Raw genomic sequence first — 17,994 nt, 5'->3', positions numbered from 1 at the left:
GAGCAGCCCCCGCTGATGCTATTGATTAAGCTGGCAACTGTGACCCTAGGATACAATATTTTTTTCTCTGTCTTCCTCCCATTTCTGTCAAAAATCTGAGCTGCTCCCACCCTCTAGATGTAGATTATACAGAAAAGAGAAATGCTTGTCACTTCTTTGCATCCAAATACAGAATCTAGGGAGACAAAGTCTAAAATTAGAGCGCGTCACAGACAGCAGCATCTGAGTAAACTCATTTAATGTCGCTCCAGCAATGGCCCCTAGGGAGGCTGCAAATATACCTGGAAGCAACTGATAATAAATAACATATGAAGGCAGAAATGAAAATAAGCAAAATATTCTTTTCTATTCATGCCCAGTAGCAGCTTTCTCCCGAGGCAGTCACATTTGCAGGTTTTTTGGTGGTTGAGGACAGCACACAGCTTATGATCTTGAAGTGATATTTAAAGAAGTAAAAATGTATGTGTTGTCTGCAAATAGAAAGGGCATAATTTTGATGGCACACTTCTGTATCAGATCAGGAGAGCATCACAAATTATACTACCCCCAAATTTCATCTCTTCTGCGTTTTCGTCTCCATTTGAGGCATTGATTTCAAAGCAAAAGGGAAAAAAAAAATCCCAACAATGGACAAGAGATACTTCCAGCCTTCCCAAATATCTGAAAAATAAGATTTTCCTTCTGTAGTTTAGACATGAAAATTTTATATATGAGTTTGCTTTCTAGACAGTTGAGATGAGGAAACTTTGTTTTGACCCAGCATGGCAGCCCTGTCTACCTGGGTTTGTCTCTCTCTAAGCTAGGCAGCAATGTCACCATGGAAGATGATACTACAAGTAAACTCCTTGGAATAACATTCAGCTGTCTGAAAATCTAGATGCATTTCAAGTGGAGCAAGGGAATGCTTTTGTGATTGAAGGTACTAATCTGGTGCTCAGGAGCCTAGTGTACAAACTCCTACCTCTCAATCAGATATTCCATGCAAACTTGTCGAAATTTTTCTGACCATCAGTTCCAAAATAGAGCAAACATTCTCTTGTTTTCTACCTTCTCATACATTGTTCTGCTTAAATCATTAAGGTGCTTTGTATTAGCCTATATGGATGTGTTTTGACACCAGTTATTACGCCAGTGACCCACTCCAGTTTCAGACTTTAAATCACCACTGTGACACTAAGTAACAGCTCCCCTAGTCTAGCTAACATATCAAGACAAAACTACGACAAGGAAGTCATGAGGGAAGGAAGAGTGAGCCAAGGAGGCAAGAAAAAGGAACCAAATCAATTGATGCTTGGAGGGAGTCTTGAGTTTGGTTCAGAGGCAACAGGAGAGAAAAAAGTTATTCTTGGAGAAGTTTCCTTTATTAAAACAGCTTGTCTTCTGCCTGCTTTAAAACAGATTACAAATGCTACAATCAGTGACTTTGGAAGAGTGAATAACATACTATCCTTCACCTGTAAATGCACCAGGTATTTGTAGTACCTATGAACTTCCAAGGAAATTCTCTAGATATTGGATATCCTAAGTTTTGAGCTTTACAATCTAAACAAAACGAGAAGGAGGAAAGGGATATTTGAGAAGACAGCAATTTGCTACATTAAAATATCTGGGCGGGTAAGGAAGAAAGAAAGAAAAAAACACATAAGATTTGAATGCATTTCACTAGTTTACTGTAGCTTTAAAAAAATGCAAAGATGTTTTCAGCAGCAGCCAGTGCAAGAAGGATAGACTGAGTTTGCCAGCCAACCTGTTAGACAGCTGTAGGCATCTCTCACCTGACTCAGAATTTTCTTGATTAGTTACACCTGCAATGCTAGTTTCTTCCTTCAGCTACAGGTAGACAGTATGGGTTCATTAAGTCCTGGGTTGTTATAAACTGATGGCCAATTTTCCCAAGAATTTATCCAGGCTCATGTCTAGTCTTGGACAGAAACTTGACTGTCTGTTCAAGTCTAATGTCTCAACCTGTTTTTTTTTGTAGTATCCAAGCAAGAACAATGTAATATTTTAGTACAGAGATGATGCCAGTTAAATACTCCCTTGTCTCAAACCAGTCAGGAAGTGTACAGGAATTGCGAGGAAAGCAGAAAGCCTGGCAGTCTGAAAATAGCTTTTGTCTCAGAACACAGATACTCTCTATTGTATTATTTCTGGCTTCTCACCATAATTACCTGTTTGTGCTAATGGAAACATCAAAGGTATGCAAATAACACAGCTAGGCATTTCTCCTGCATCTATATGGGGCCAGGGAGCTGTTACCAGCAAGTGACGTTTGCAGACAGAGAGAACCTGTGGGTAAATAAGAGGAAAATAGGATCTTTTACACAGAATTCCTATTCTAACTCCCAGAGATTAAAAGCAGACCTTCCACAGCTTTGAAGTTGAGAACTGTTCTTTCTGCAATTGTTTTAGAGCCAAAGTGGGCTTTGAGTGGGTACAAATATATCTTTAAGACTTAAGACATTTACCACAAGTTCTATTTTATGCTTTTCACATGCCATTAAATTTCCATTGCATGGGTAAATGAATTATACACAAAATTTCATAGTTTCAGTAGGAAAATGGTCTACAGGGCCTGACTTCTTGTTAATGTGTTGTCAACACACAAAAGGGGATATTTAATGTCAGTGTTGGCAGATTAACAAATTGCCTTGTCTTATATTACATGGGAAGTCAGAAAACTGCTAGGGAAATGCTAAAACTGTTATATTTAACAGAAGCTGAAAATGAGCTGGCCTTTGGATTATAGGGCAATTTAATCCAAGAAATGTAGGGCAATTTTTAAATTTTTTTTTTTAATGCCAGGTGACAAAAAGTTTTCTTACAGTGGCAGGATAGCCTGTATGGATGGCAGCAGCTCAGGCTATGCCAGTCAGGGACCTGGTTCCACTTCCACAAGACACTTCCAGAAGGTTTCTCTACCTCTGTGGGAACACCACTGTCTGCAGCTGTTATGTCCAGTTTTCTTTGGAACATTTAAGAGGCAAATCAGGTCTTTTCTTGGTTTCCTTCAGTGTGATTTCTATTATTTTCTCTTAATAGCCACTCAAATATGGATCTGTCCCCTTGTTTTCTGGATGCATGCATGCTGGGAAAATGTGTTTACCTCTGCATGTGTCAGTTCTGCTTACCTCCTGCTTCAGAAAGATTTGATGAGATCCTGCCTTTGTTTAACAAGTTTTGGATTTTTCTTATGAATAGATGCTTCTATGCTATTAGGAAGCCAGTCTCTGCCCAGGCTCTGTCTGCCAGTGAAGAGAGGCTGGAGTGGTGCCCTTGGACATGTTCTGCAGAAGCCTTGTGTACCAGCTTTTGCCTTGGTTGCAGTAATTGAAATGAAAGGTGTGTGTGGTGTGTGAGTGGCCAAACACAGAAGTTCATAGAGATATCAAAAAATTTTGCTATAGAATGAGAGGATTTGGCTGAGTTCAGAAAACTGCATTTTCCATTGAGCCTGAGTCAGGTTAAGCAACTTTTTCTTTTGTTCTATTTTCAACACCTTTTTCAACAACTTGAAAAACAAAATAAATTTCAGCTTCCCCCATTTCCTTTAATTACCTTTACTTTAAGGGTAGATGCACACAAAGATTGTATTACAGAATATTCTGCAATTTTTATTTCTTCCAGTGGATTATTTTCCCACTGTGTTACGTTTTTATTAAACAGTAATCCCTAAGAAATGTAACTCTTGGAGCAATGGTTTGTTAGTTAATTGCTGGAGAGCAGATGTAGGAAGAGTTCTGTTTTTATCATCTATGGACAAGACTGGAATGTTAGGCTGATTTTTCAGGAAGAGTGTTTCCTAATGACTGTAGCTGCTGGTCTAGAGTAACAGCAAGACTATGGAGGAGGGTTGTGTGGGGGGGTTAATTTTTTTTTTTTATTGAGGAAAAGAAGAGCAGCTGTGGGAAAGCTGAACAACTGCTTTGGCATGTTGTTGATTGCTTTTGGCAATTGCTTTCAGTTAATCTACCTACCTAGTGCAAAACATGCAGACATTTATATTTTAACAAAGCAACATTGTAATGGCTGAACTGTAAGTTCAGTGCACACCCTGACTATAAGAGTAAACATCCAGGGCACATCATCCTGCAAAGATCAAAGCGCTCTTTTGCTAACATGTATTTTCTGTATCTGCATAACTTTAGTGATGTGAGGGTAATCCTGTTGTCTCCTGAGGTTCTGTTCATACATGTAACAGATGACTTGCAAGCTTATTATAGAAAGAAGAGAGCTGGAAACTGAGAAAGATGGAAAGATTTGCTCAAGATGTCCACAGAATGGCCAAGTTCCAGTCTAATGCCTTTATGAATCCTTCAAAAGTAAGGGCCAGGTGGCATCCTTACATGTTTTCTGCAGTTCATATCAAAGTCATCTGCTTTGCAGCTGAGGTTGGGATGAATCCTTCAGAGATGATACTGGGCTGTCACTCAAGGGCAAAATACCAAACCACTCTCATGAATAAACACATGCAGGAGAACATTAAGACTTTTCCTGGGGGTCCCCATATACCTAGGGTCAGCCTGACAGTTTACTGAAAGGCCTTTATTTTATTTAAAATACAGTTAGAAGAATTCTAAAAATATCTTTGAGGCATAATCCACCATTTTTTAAAATGTTTCTGCAGGCTGGATTCCTGCTCTTCTTTCTTTTCCTGCTGTCTGTTTGTGTAAAGGGGAAAGTAGACCATAAAACAGATAAACAAGAGACTTGGTTTGGGTTAAAACTTTAGTATTAATCCCCGAACTCATAGTTTTAAAAGATATTTAGATTTAGCCTGCTAAATTTGGTATGTGCAACAAGAATGGTAATGACTGATAGGATAGCACCTTAATTCTCCTACTCTGCATCCCTTGGCTGACATCATGCTTCACCACCAAATCATTTAACATGGCACAGAGATTAAAAATCTCCTTTATCCATGCTTAAACCTCCATCTGCTACTGGAGGATGCTGAAGCATCCCACCATCTAACCTATCCCTGAACATCGAAAACCACAGCAGCAGAAGCTGTCAGTTGTTAAATGCTCAACTTTAAAAGTATTACCCACATAGGAAGGAGGGCAAAGGAAGGAGGGTGGGAGAACAGTGCAATTTACTAAAAACTCAGAGACAGAGACACAATCATGCTTTTGCAAATCTAATTCTTACATCCAAGCACAGGTGGTTTAAAACCTCTTGTCTGCACCCCAAACCCATGTTGTTCCTCGTAAATGGTCTGACATCACCCCTTAATCAAATCTCTCCACAATGCTGCCTATTACTCTAGTCGTTATAGAGATTGTAAGGTTCTAACCAAGCTATGCTTGAAAGCATTTTGAAAGAAAGTAATTACTGATGTAACATTGCTTCTTGAAGTAAGAGAGAGAGAAAATTTTTCCTCCCCTCTTTCCTCTGGGGTTTGCAAAAAGCAATCACCTTGCATCAGACACACAGGCTTTCAAACACCAAAGCAAAATAGGTTTGGGTTGCAATTAGCACGTGTTCACTGCTCACAAGCTCCCTCTCTCTAAGCTGGGTCCTGGTCCATGATTCCTCCTCTGTCACATGTACTCAGGCTTGTTTTAGCAGATGATAGCTGCAGATTACAGCAGTCCAATTAACACATAATAGAAATTAGAAACTGGCTGAACCATTCTAACAGCCTCTCTGTCATTCTCATTCAAAAATTTTTCCCTGAAGTTACACAGTCAGCTCTCAGCCAGAGCAAGTCCACTACAGAGACAGCAGCAAAATTGGACTACAAGACTGTTGAGGCATAATTTATGTGCAGAAACCAACATAAGAGTGTGTTATAGCCTGAGTGAATGTGAAGCAGCTGATAGCTGTTTGCCAGGCAGAGTCTGAACTGCAGTTCTGCTCAGTCCTCGATAATGTAGTTCATTCCTGGCAAGACTATAATCTATGGCCAACCTGGTGCCTGCCAGCTCCACACCCCTTTCCTCGTATCAGTCATTGTTGACTGAATGTGAGTTACTGGTGTCATCAGAACCAATACACGGTAAATTGCAATGAGTCAATGACACAGTGCTTGTACCTGCAGCAAAAGACAGCTATAGCCAAATCCAAATGTCAAGTCAAATGCTAGCTTCAGAAAAAAAATCTGCCAGGAGCATTAGGTATGATGGCTAATTTAAACCAGAATTGGATTATTATCTGTATTATTATCTCTCTGGATGACACTTGGAAGAAGGTGACATTTCTCCTTTCCTTAGAGTGAGGTTTTGCTCTTAAGATAGGTAGGAGATTCCATTTTTTGACACATAAAGCCGTTGCTTTAAACAACGTCAGGGGAGCTGGCTTAGCAGGCCTACTGCATTTGCTTCCCCTTTTGCTACTAAATAGACAGTTGGGACTTTTAATACACTTTCTGGAACAAATTTTATTATTGTCAGTTGCTTCTGGAAAATCCTTAGTGTTACTAAACTCTTTTGTTACCACCAACCTGGAAAACTTGGAAGACGTAATTTACATAATGGGTTCCTGAGCCTACGCAAAGAAACAATACTTTTGCAGGGTGCATGTGTGCATGCACACACCCACAGAGACATACACACAGACACACATCTCGTTGATACACAGACAGTACTTTCAGAGTGGCTGCTTTCCAGTCTTTATCAAACTGCCAATTTCCAAGAAATCAGACACTTGCAAAGCTAATTTCCCCCTTATTTAATTTCCAGAGTGCTCCGTGATTCCTCAAGGTTTCAAGCCTCTCTGCAAGCATGGTTCTGTGATGTGGGCCAAGGTAACTATTCGGTTTATGACACGCCACAAACACTGGGAAACCAAGCTAGTTTGGAGTATTGATTTAAGCATGTGTGGGGATTTAGGCAGAGGCCTGTTTAAAGATATTCCAATGCCACTCAATTGCTGTCAGCTGTGGGCTGCGTACCAACCACATGACATCTGAAAGCTGTAACACATGACTACTGCAGAAATAATCACAAGATTAATGAGCCTATTGCAGTTGAGTGATATTATTTCTGCCAGAGGATGCTCTTTTGCAGTTCCAGTACTGGATTATCCCCTTCCTGATCTCTGTTATTTTAAGCAAGACATGCACATCTCAGCTTAAGGATTGCATGAGTTTATGAACAATTCTGATTGTTGTTTCAGCTAAAAGTAAAATGGATAGAGATCTTTTAAAAAAGTCAGAAGAGAACCTCACTGCCCTGGCCAGTATTTTCTCTCCAAAACCTGGAAATGACTGTAGCTTTGTGTGAAGCAGAATGAATCCACCTTGAATAGCTTGTGTGTTTCACTAAATGTTTTGGGGGAGCAGGATAGACACAGATGGGATGTTCTCCATCAGTCTGGGATCCAGAGAACTCCCTTGACCTGTACAGACACTTTGCTCCTTGAGGATGCTGATTTTCCACCAGAGTCCCCACGACCCACTGAACTACAAATAACAAAGTTGAGCAACATTTTTTGTGGAAACTGTTGTCAGCTAGGGTCTGTGAGATTTTTTGTATAATGCTTTTAGTCCTTTCTTTTGCTTATGAGGAAATACAATTTTTTTAATGATACTGTGCTTGAGTTCAGATGCACACAGGCTGTTATTTTACACAGCACTCCTGTGTGTGTGCCGCTTATCTCAGGGCATTGCTTTTTACAGTCTTTCCATTATCACTAGCTAGTTGCTTCTTTCCCTTCTGCTCTTCCCTTGTATCATCCATGGCAAAACCACTGAGACTGTATGCAGTTGTCTATGGTCTAACACAACGTTATGAGGAGGGCTCATTCCTTTCTACCTCCATCACTGCCCACTTACTACTGTCACTGATATTTAAACAGGCAGCTTGTGTCCTGCGTGTGCCCGTGTTTTTTCCTGATTAAGCAGCACTATTTATTTAGAAACAAGTTTCAAAGCTAGCTGGGGCCCATCACATGCTATAAGGTTTCCATTCCCCTTATTTACACCTTTGTTGGCAGCCATTAACAAATCCCAGTGCTGCTGTAACTCTCTTCTGAAGAGTGCTGAGCTTCAAGTGGTGCTGTCAGCTACCACACAGCTCTTAGGAGGCTTTGTCTTCAAGCTTTCAGGTAGCTGCTGTTACACAACCTAGTAGCGTTACCTAGTGAAGGCTGCTAATCAAAAGCAGAATGAAACAAAGCCTTTGCTCCAACTGACAAGGATTTGTGCAGACTCCGAGTTTAAGAGCTGTGGCTAAGTATTATGCTGAAGTCAGTGCTGAAAGGTGAGATTTCTTGGCCTTGCCCAGCGGAGTGGCCTGTTTTCATCCCCAGAGCTTAAAAGCATTAAGGTGGTCTGCACAAGCAAATGCTGCATTCCTTAGCCCAAAACAAAGAGCTGCTCTCCAGAGTTTTAGATCAGGAGCCCCTATGGGCTCTATCATCAGTTTTTAGGCAAGGTGAAAATCTTGAGGAGAAACACATGGTTATTATACAACCAAAGGAGCTACAGTTCTTTGCCCAGCCCTTCCCAAAGTAGTCGGTGAATAAAGAGTGCAAATATAGAAGTAATAATATGAGCAGTTTCTGTTCTGGAGTCCCGTTTCTGTTTTACTGCTGGAAAACCGCTGCTCAGAAGGCATCATTTCAGGGAGTGCCAGGGGGACTGTAGCCTCATTTCTTGTATTAGAAGTGAGCATATGCCACAGGTGCTTGCCTCAGATATCACTCACTTCATGAAGGCCTTCTCTTTCTCTGCACTGAGGAAATTTTTGTCTTAGTACATCAGCTTAGATACAGCTAGATACTTCGTAAATAGGACTATCCTATGTAATAAAAACACAAGCTGAGACTCTTCTCAAGGTGTGAACTCAAGTCCTGCCAAGATGACAACTGAAGTCCAGAGGAAAATATATTGGTGCTGAGGGGCGAATGTGCACAGTCTGAAGTACTGTTCTGCAAAGTCTCATCCTGTGCTGCTCTTTCCTCCAGTAAGTGATAATAACTTTTGAGGGCTTGATACATATGCCATTGACAGGCTATTACATGCCATCCAACGAAATCTTGATCAGTCCAATCCTAGCCATAAAGCTTTCCTCAAGGAGGTGCTGGCAAAGATTTGGAGGTTCAGGGGTTTTAAAAGATCATAAGGACTATTACAGTCACACTATCTGAACTCCAGTATAACACAGGCCATTTAATTTCACTCATTGGTCTCTAAATTTAGATGTGCAGCTTCTTACTGAAGCAGTTTTGGTATCTTTTGGAAAGACATCCAGCCCTGATGTGAAGACTCCAGGAGATGGAGAATGTACCACATCCCTTGATAATAGTTACCACTGCTTAATTACTCTTACACTTGAAAGTTCTTGTGCCTGTGTCTATTAAACTAAAAAGCTTTCTCATATCTGAAATCTTCCTCCACTCAGGTACTTACAGGCTGTGATTAAACTACCTTTCCCTTTCCTATTGGTGTTTGCACTGTGTTAAGCCTAGATGAGGAGGACTGTTTTTATGCCTTGATTCAGTCTTGGCAGTTTCCCTGAGCCAACCTTATTTTTTATGCCTTTTTTGAAACAAAGCATGGACACTAGAACAGGAATGGGTTTCCAGAAATGGCTTTGGGCAAAGGTTAGTACAATCTACTTCTCAATGTTTCCTTTTCCTGGAGAACCTGTTTTAGCCAGGGAAGTTTTACTTAGTCCTTTAAAGGGTCTCTAAACACTTTGGGGAATTAAAAAAACCAATGCTCCTGGCAAGTTCAGGGAAGTTCTGCTGAGTATCAAGAAACAAAATAGAAGCACTGGCTAACACCTTGTAGTTCATTTTCCATCTATCACAAAGGAGGAGGGCAAAGGGTTAGTGGGAACTACTTGTAATTGCAGGTTTCAAAGGGTGTGATTACAATTTGTCTCTATTGTGAAAGCTCAAGTTTGGAAATAATTGCTTTGTTTAACTTCAGCTCTGTTCCTTTTGTACTGCATTTAAAAACATTCAAGAATATCTTTAGAGCTGCATATTCATCAGTAACTGGCAGAAATGACCCCAATAGCATAGGACTAGCACTCCTGAGCTCAGACTATTTTCTCCGAGTCAAATACAATCAAAAGCTTTACTGATAGCATTGAAACCTGAATTATATAGGCATCAGACAGCCCATCAACAGCAACACAGGGTAGCTAGGCTAAAGACATAAATAGAATTAACAGCCCCAATGGCAGCATTATGTCTGCTGAGCTCTCCTTCCATATTTGCCTGCTTTTAGCTAAAACCTCCACCTTCCTATAACAGTTACTGGTGGTTTCTGCAAGCATTGATTTGTTCTGATGAGTAGAAGAAACTTGCCATGTATCTTTTTGAGATACGCCTGAGATATTTCCTACAAAGGAAACAAGTAAAACTTCTGAAACCTCATTCTGGCTTAAAAATATGCACAAGTTATTCTTGCTCTAAACCTCAGTTTGCATTCCCTTTCTACTAGGGCAATAAAATAAACACATAAGTTACTGATTAATTTTGTTACTCTGGCTGCTGACTGCATATTCACCTGTGAATTTGCTTTCTCCCTTCACAGTTTACCATTCTACTATATCCAGCAAAGCAGTTCACTCCAAGTGCGAGTCATTCCTGTTCATAGGCCCAGCAGAAGGCCTGCATAGTACAGGCGTACAGTCCGTAAACACCCACTACAACTAATTTAACTTAAACCTTCAACTTATATTTGCTTGTTGGAAAAATAAAAATACATAAAACACTGCCCTCTGGTTTTAAAAGAGCCAGAGCAAGCTATTCCACTTCAGATGATCCAGTAACTCAGCAGGAGATACAGCCAAGTTCTGCTCTCACAGAGATTTCATGCAGATTTGTGCTGTGCCTGCACCTACTTGATATGGTCCTCTAGAAGCCTGGAGTCTGTTTAAAATCTCAGTCTAAGCTACCATTAGAATTTGAAGTTCTGCTAATAGCCTTTATTCCATCCCTGTTTTTCATCACACACCTGGGAACCCAGATTTTATTGTTAGATGTCTACTGCATGCCATTGTCTCCTGACTCCTCAGTGCTTTGGCCCTTTACCCATCTGGCTGCCTTCAGTTCTACGCAAGAGATATTGTTTTGGGTCATAACAGCCAGGTGCAAATGACTGCAGCCCTAGCAGCTGGCTCAGTGGATTTATCTGTTTTCTTTGCCATTGGGCTTATTCCCATCACCAAGGACTCTCTGGTGCTGAGGCTACAGCATTTGCTTTTGCAAATTTAAATCCCGTTCACCAGCTGAGTGTCCAAGAGCAACAAAAGCCAGCAGCATCAAAACTGATTAAACACCTTTCTGTAGAATGAATTCTGGTTGCATAGTAAAGGTGCAAAATGAATGTTTAAGGTAGAGACTGAACCCCCCAGTACCAGTCTTCTGCTGCTGACAGGCTTTACAGAAGGATGACAGGCCCACAAACAGCAGACAGGAAGCTGGGCTGTAACCAGTACAAAGGGCTGTGCAGCAAAAGGTTTGCTGCTGGCATCTGGGGCCACGAATGGCTTTGCTGTAGTGTAAACTGCTCTGCAGTACTGGGCACCATGCACTGCAAGGTAGTCCTGCAAATATTAATGAATGCTCAAGACATGTCTCGTTTATCTCTGTTTTGCAGATGGGTAGGATACAATCAGACCTTTCAGGGACTCGTTCAGGGCTGCACGGAGGCTCTGCAGCATAATCAAGATCAAAACACTTGCAGTTGTTGTGTCAGTCTGAAACTGTACTGCCCTGCTGGACCAGGGAGCAGAACTAAGGCGCCTAGTTTTTCAGCCTCTAGCTTTGCAGGGCTGACTAGACACCCTTGCTTATAATCAAGGTTAATTTTAGTTAGTCAAAGTTATAATTTATTACTTCTCTTCTGGAGCATTTTGCTTCTCTGGGTGGGGGCACTTACGAAGATTGTTTTATGCACAGTGATTGTGTCATTCTCTGAAGCCAACCTGGAAGTATGTCCCTACTTTGCTTTCACTGCTACCATTCATGCCAGGGAATCTTTAATACTTGATCTTTTTTGAGGTCAACATTTTTCTCTCTTCTCTTTTTGTGTTCAGAGGGAAAATGGTGCTTCTTTAGGATCTGGGCAAAGCAACCAGGTGCATTTTAAGTACAGATCCCTGATCCCCCAGAGAGCTGCCTAATTAAACATGAACTCGCTTACTCACCCAAGCTCCATGGCTCAGCTGCTCTCACCCTGCTGTACCGCCCCCAGCCACTGTCTGCCGCATCGCAGAGCGGCTAGTTAAAGGAGAAGAGGCTTTGTCGCCTTTGATGTTCACACATCACAACTGCCACTCTTAGACCACTTGATAATTATTTTTCCTTTTTGTGGATTAGGACTATCAGTGCAATGCAGTTTCTTTACATCTTTCCTGTGAATGGCCTGATTGCATTTGGGGGAATATGTATGGAAGTGGCTCTATTTAAAGTATAGGTGCAGAAGACAACCAGAATTAAGTTGCAGGAGCAGGGAGCGTGCTTCTAACAGAGCACGTAGCCAGATGCTCATGCTGCAAAGTCAACATCACAGGAGTCAGGAGGTCAAGCTACTACAGACTGTAGCTAACCCATTTCTCCTGTCTACTCAGTGTCTGTCTGCTGTCATTTAAAACATTTTGGTTGTTGCCTCTTCTCTGAGCTGCCACCACTCTGGATGTGATGAAATACCATTCGAAAAATGAAGTTCTCGCTAAATAAAACATTAACAACATGTCCAGCCATTAGTCTTCCATAGTCTCCCATTCCTTACCACAGGCAGGCATTTAGAAAGCCTCTCCAAGCTGTGCAAGCTGAGTTTGTTCAGGACAGAATGTTGTACTGCCCTTCTCTTTTGCCCCGGAAGCAATCCCTTAAGATTAAAGAGGAAAAAGAAAATACCGATTGTAATCTGTTTCACATAGCTGCTCTGTGAACTGTTTTACAGAGTTGCTGACAAGAAAAAGAGCTGAAGCCGGCGAGGAAGGTGAGCAGATAGTGAACACGCACACACACATATGCACACATAGTTTTCTTGTCAACATACCAGGATGTTTTGGGGAAAACCCAAACCCTCATTTTGCAGTAACAGAGGCAAGTAACGTGCCTCATGGGCAGGCTGGCAGCACTTAAGGTGATCCTGAAAGGGCCTGGATTGCTGTGGCTCTGTGGAATTAAGCAGAAGTAGCTACCCATTTCAGCCTGACTCTGCTCCCCACCTCACAAAGCCACAGTGCTCCGGGGCAATGCCAGTGCCAACCAGTAGTATAACAGGCATGGAAAGTGACCCTGCTTGTCGTGCATTGTCTCATCGCTGGTAACATCTGTCTTGGTCACAAGGAGGAGCGCTTGGCCTCACTTTAGCTAATGGAGATGTTGCAGTGCCCAGGGAAGTAATATTAGCCAGTGACTTCCTTTCCAAGGTCTTGTTCTTAGTTTATTCACTGCTGATAAGAAGCTTATTTCATCAGAGCACTGTGGGCTGGCCAGTTCACTTTCATGAACCAGTACCTGAAATAAATGTTGCAGCTGTCTACCCAAGAATAGCTATGTTGCCGTAAGGTATCTTCCAGCATACTCTGGAATAAGAGTGCAGACATCCTCAGGAAGCCCCAGTGAGCCAAAGAGAGCCTGGAAATACATCAAGAGAAACAACCTGCAGAAGACATGAATGAAAGCGAAGGAGCAAGGGAGGATGGAACATTGGAGCTTGGCCAGCAATGTTGACGGGTAGTTAGATCTAGGGAAACAGATCTTCTAGAGGGAAACAATCTTCGTCCCTACCACATATAAACTCGTATTTATTTTTATTAGTCAAAATCTGCTTTGTTTTGATTTGGTCATAGGATGTTTTGATTGAACAGGCTGAATTTGCAAAATGAAAAAGAATGACAATTTAAAATGTTAATTTTCATCTAAATGTTCCACAGGAACTAACACACACTTAGTGAGCACTCCTGAAAGTTTGCTGGAACCAATTCTGCCTGCCCAGAATTACAGTAATATCTGGACTGAAAGGCTGGGGGGGAAGAGGAAACAGACTGTGCTTCTTGCCTACACTTTGAATTTTAGCCAAGAACATATCTGTTTTACTTACATGTGTTGTTAAACAGGCAATAACTGCCTTCAATGTATTGGATTTTTCTGTAAGGCCCTCATGAAAGTATTTAGACACTGAAGAGCTCAGAGCTGTTTTCTTTTCCCCTTTACTGTCTCCCCCTGCACTGTTCTCTCTCTTCAAGTGTGTTTTCCATCAAGGTATGGTTTTGATTAACTGGAGGAAAGGCCTGTAAACATTATAATACTGTAACTTGTTCATGCTCTGTCTATATGTTTACATAAAACTTATAGGAAGGGGATCTCGATGTCTAGCTGGGACCTTACAAGAATAAGTAGTAAAAAGAGTTCTTCTCTCTTTTTGCCATCTTTCGTTCTTGCCCATAGTTGGCTACTTTTCTCATTCTCAGTTTTTTCCTTTCAAATCCAATATACTTGTTCAAATAGGCTTGTCCAAACTGAGTTATAAAATCTTCAATTGCTTTAGGGTTCATGAGTGTTTGTAGTCTATGAGCTGTGCAATATTTTCTGCTCCATTTGCCAAGGGCTGGAAAACCATGGTCCACCCTGTTAGGACATATCTGTTTAGAGCGCTCTCTCAAAATATTAAATTAATCCAATATTTATTTCCATGCCCCTATTGTTCTGCCCTCTTAAATGTTAGATAGCAAGATGGCTAACAAGAAATGCGTACTTTCTGCACTCTATTACAGCTATTTGGAAAAAAGATAATAGTGAAACACTGCAGCCATATCAAAAGCCACAGGGAATTAATCTGCAACATGCAAGTGGCATTCCAGAGTGAATGGTCTCTTGATCCTAAACTTTTTTCAATTCCTTTCAAGAAATCTCTCCTGGTTTCTTCCTGTTATTATAGCTGTACTTATCAGTTTAATATTATAGATCTTAACCCTATTATAGGGCCCTTTCTGCCAAACATTCCAGTCCCTTGTATACCAAAGGAGTCCCTCCTGTATGTGACTGCCTTGAAACAAACGCAGGGAAATCCCTTCAAACCATCTGCAGTCTACTTTGCGATGCCTTAAGTATACAGTCTTGCTCCAGCTCCAGGAAAGTTTATGGCTAACAATAGTGAAGGTTTCCAGTGCTGCATCTCACAGTTACATTGTGAGGTTTGCTCAGTGGCTTTGGATGACTTGGCCTGAGATCCTTGGGAAGGTTGGGGTTTTTTTCTTTTTTCCATTCTTCACCCACTGCACAGCTATATGTGCCCACCAGTGGCAGGTTCAGCAGGCACGAAGAACGGAAGAGGCATTTAAAACTTCCTCTGCTAAAGTCAAAACCTGCCATCACAGCAGGTCCACCAGGTAGATGTCATGGTCTACGTGTCTAGGAGAAATATGCACTGCTTTTGCCTACATTCCTCTTATCCAGGGGTCAAGTAGAGCATTTTAATCTCTAACACTGATTAATCCATCACAAAACTCCCTGAAAATACGCTAACGAGAGAAAATTCAAGGAGCAAGTAAACAGCAGAATGGCGTTGAGACAGGTGCAAAACCAGTAAATGCCTTCTGACATACTAACAAAATTATGAGGCATGAGTTTCTGTTTGAACTAAGCAAAATAAATACTCTTAACCCAGAAACACTTAGGGGAAAAAATGCCAAGAGACTCATAAAACCATCGCTGCAGTATTTGCATTGATAATTTTAACTGGCATTTTACAGTGTGGTGTTTCATTCATGTGCTTGAGGCAGAAAAACCTATCCCCAAGTCAAAAAAACATTAAAGTAAAAAATGGATTTCAATAAAACAGGATATAAAAACAAGAAATGACTGTAAATGGAATTGAAAGCAAACTGCATAAAGCTCCAGAGTGAGCCTTTCCTTTCTATTCCAGAAAATTTACCTCTTGCAGCTGCAGTGTGATCATTATTCATACCTACTTTCCTATGAATTTACTGCTTATGGTAATATTTAGTGGTCCTTCAATCACAGGCATTTGTCTGTTCATTTCCATATCTCCTAAAAATTAACCAAGAGCAGGTATTAAGCCTTCTTCTTCTCACCATCTGATCTACCAATGCTGGAATGAACAGAACGACAATTTCTAGACTGTGTAAGTGTTGAAATGTGGGAAGTGGTATCAGAGGAGCAGAACAGGTAAGGGAGAAAAAAACCCTCACTGAAGACAGAAAATGTGAAATGATTTGCACTCCAGCAATGAGTTTTCTCCCTACAGGCACAAATGTTGGAGTTCACATGATGGTAAAAACACTACTACCACATAAAAGTTGGTTCTGCTATGAAAAATGTGAAGTGACTTTTCAATGTGAATTCATGGTATTGCCAAGGGTGAAAGTGCTCTCTTTCAAAGCTTTGAAAAAGGCCAAAAGAAAATGGTAAATTTCACCCAGAATCAAATAAACAAACAATAAAAAACACTTTCACATGTGAATCTCACAGAGCTGGCAGGCTTGGGTAGTTTCATACACTGTATATCAGTGTTAACGATGACACTGCTCCATACTTTGTAAGCCAAGGGGCACAGGGACTGAGCTTTGCCAGGATAAGATTCCCCAGTTTTCAGTCAGTGGCATAGAAAACTACTTTTCTGTCCTTCAGGACCAAGCAGTTACCAGAATGGGAGAGAAAAGAATATCATCTAGTCCCACTGTCCATCTCCAACAGCAGCAGCAGCAGCAGCCAGGACCAGCTGCTTTAGAGGAAGGTCCTTAACAATTTGCAAAATGCAATCGTGGATGCTTTTCCAGAGACGAACATTTCCTCTCTGGATTTAGTGCCAAACCTGACACAGGTGTGAACACACAGAGCTGCAAATTTTCTAAACTATCCAATCCAGCTTCACTACCCCTTCCTGGCCTCTTTGAACTGTAAACAGATTAGGGCTTGGCCTTATCCCTCCAAATGGAAATCAATCTAGCATAGAGAAGTCTGCAGCTGGTGTAAGGTAATTGAATTTAGCTGCTGCTTTAGCTCTCACATCCCTGACTCTGCGTAGTCCAGGGTTTCTCCTGCACTCTGACCCTTCTCGGGGACAGTGGGGTGCCTTGCAGCTGAATGTCACCTAAAGCTGCCCTTGGCTGTCTCTCATCTGAGATGAGGAGATGTCGAGAAAGAACAGGGAGTTACACTAGCACCCTCTTCACTGCACTGCTGGGACCTCAGCTGCAAAGAGGAGTCTGTTCTCTTAGATGTGGGTAATTGTACCAGTCTACACAGTAGCCAGGTGCTAGCGAAGTACCCACTAAAGGGAGACTGTCTTATGAGAAGATGATTCCTATCTGTTTGCTTAACCTCAATAATCCAGTCTCTTCTGTTGCTAGTTCCCTCCACACTGCAATTTTGCTTTTGCCTTTGAAGGAGACTTTTCCAACGCCTGTTACAGCAATGGCTGAATAGTTCCCTTAATTTCTACACTTGAATATAAACTATTTCCAAATAAAGATGGTGCATAATAAGCCTTAATATGAATGATTGCTTAGCTGGAAAGGGAAGTGTGAGTGTAATGGCAGTGGAGAAGAGAGAGCAGTAAATGGGTATCTCACACAGGGAGAAAACAGCTCTGATTTCTATTATCTCAGTAATAAATGGCTGTTTGACATTCTTCAGTGTTACTATATATGGTTTGATATTACAATACACACTGTATAACTCAGTTACTCAATGCAAGAGGCTGTGGCATCCTTCCAAAATCTAATATATGTGAAAGAGTAATTTCTGCAAGGAACTCATCTCTGGCGCTGTCATGGATTTGGTGAAGAAACTGATTGGCAACCCGTTACCTTGGGAGGATTTTTAAAAGAGTATACATTTAATATTTTATCATTTTACATGGATCAAATAGAATGCTAAGTATAAAGTCACTGCTATTGTTAGCCTGTGAAAATGAGCAGAATTTACTGGAAAAATATGTCAGATCCTGAATTAAAAGGAGTGGATGCTTTGCTCAGAAATAATTGCTTTTCAAGTTGATTCTTTATTTTACTTACTTTATTTTCCATCTAAAGGTGTATTAAAAAACAGAAATGA

The sequence above is a fragment of the Haliaeetus albicilla genome, chromosome 7 (genome assembly GCF_947461875.1).
Source record: "Haliaeetus albicilla chromosome 7, bHalAlb1.1, whole genome shotgun sequence".
Classification (NCBI taxonomy): Eukaryota; Metazoa; Chordata; class Aves; order Accipitriformes; family Accipitridae; genus Haliaeetus; species Haliaeetus albicilla.
This window is presented reverse-complemented; position numbering follows the sequence as displayed.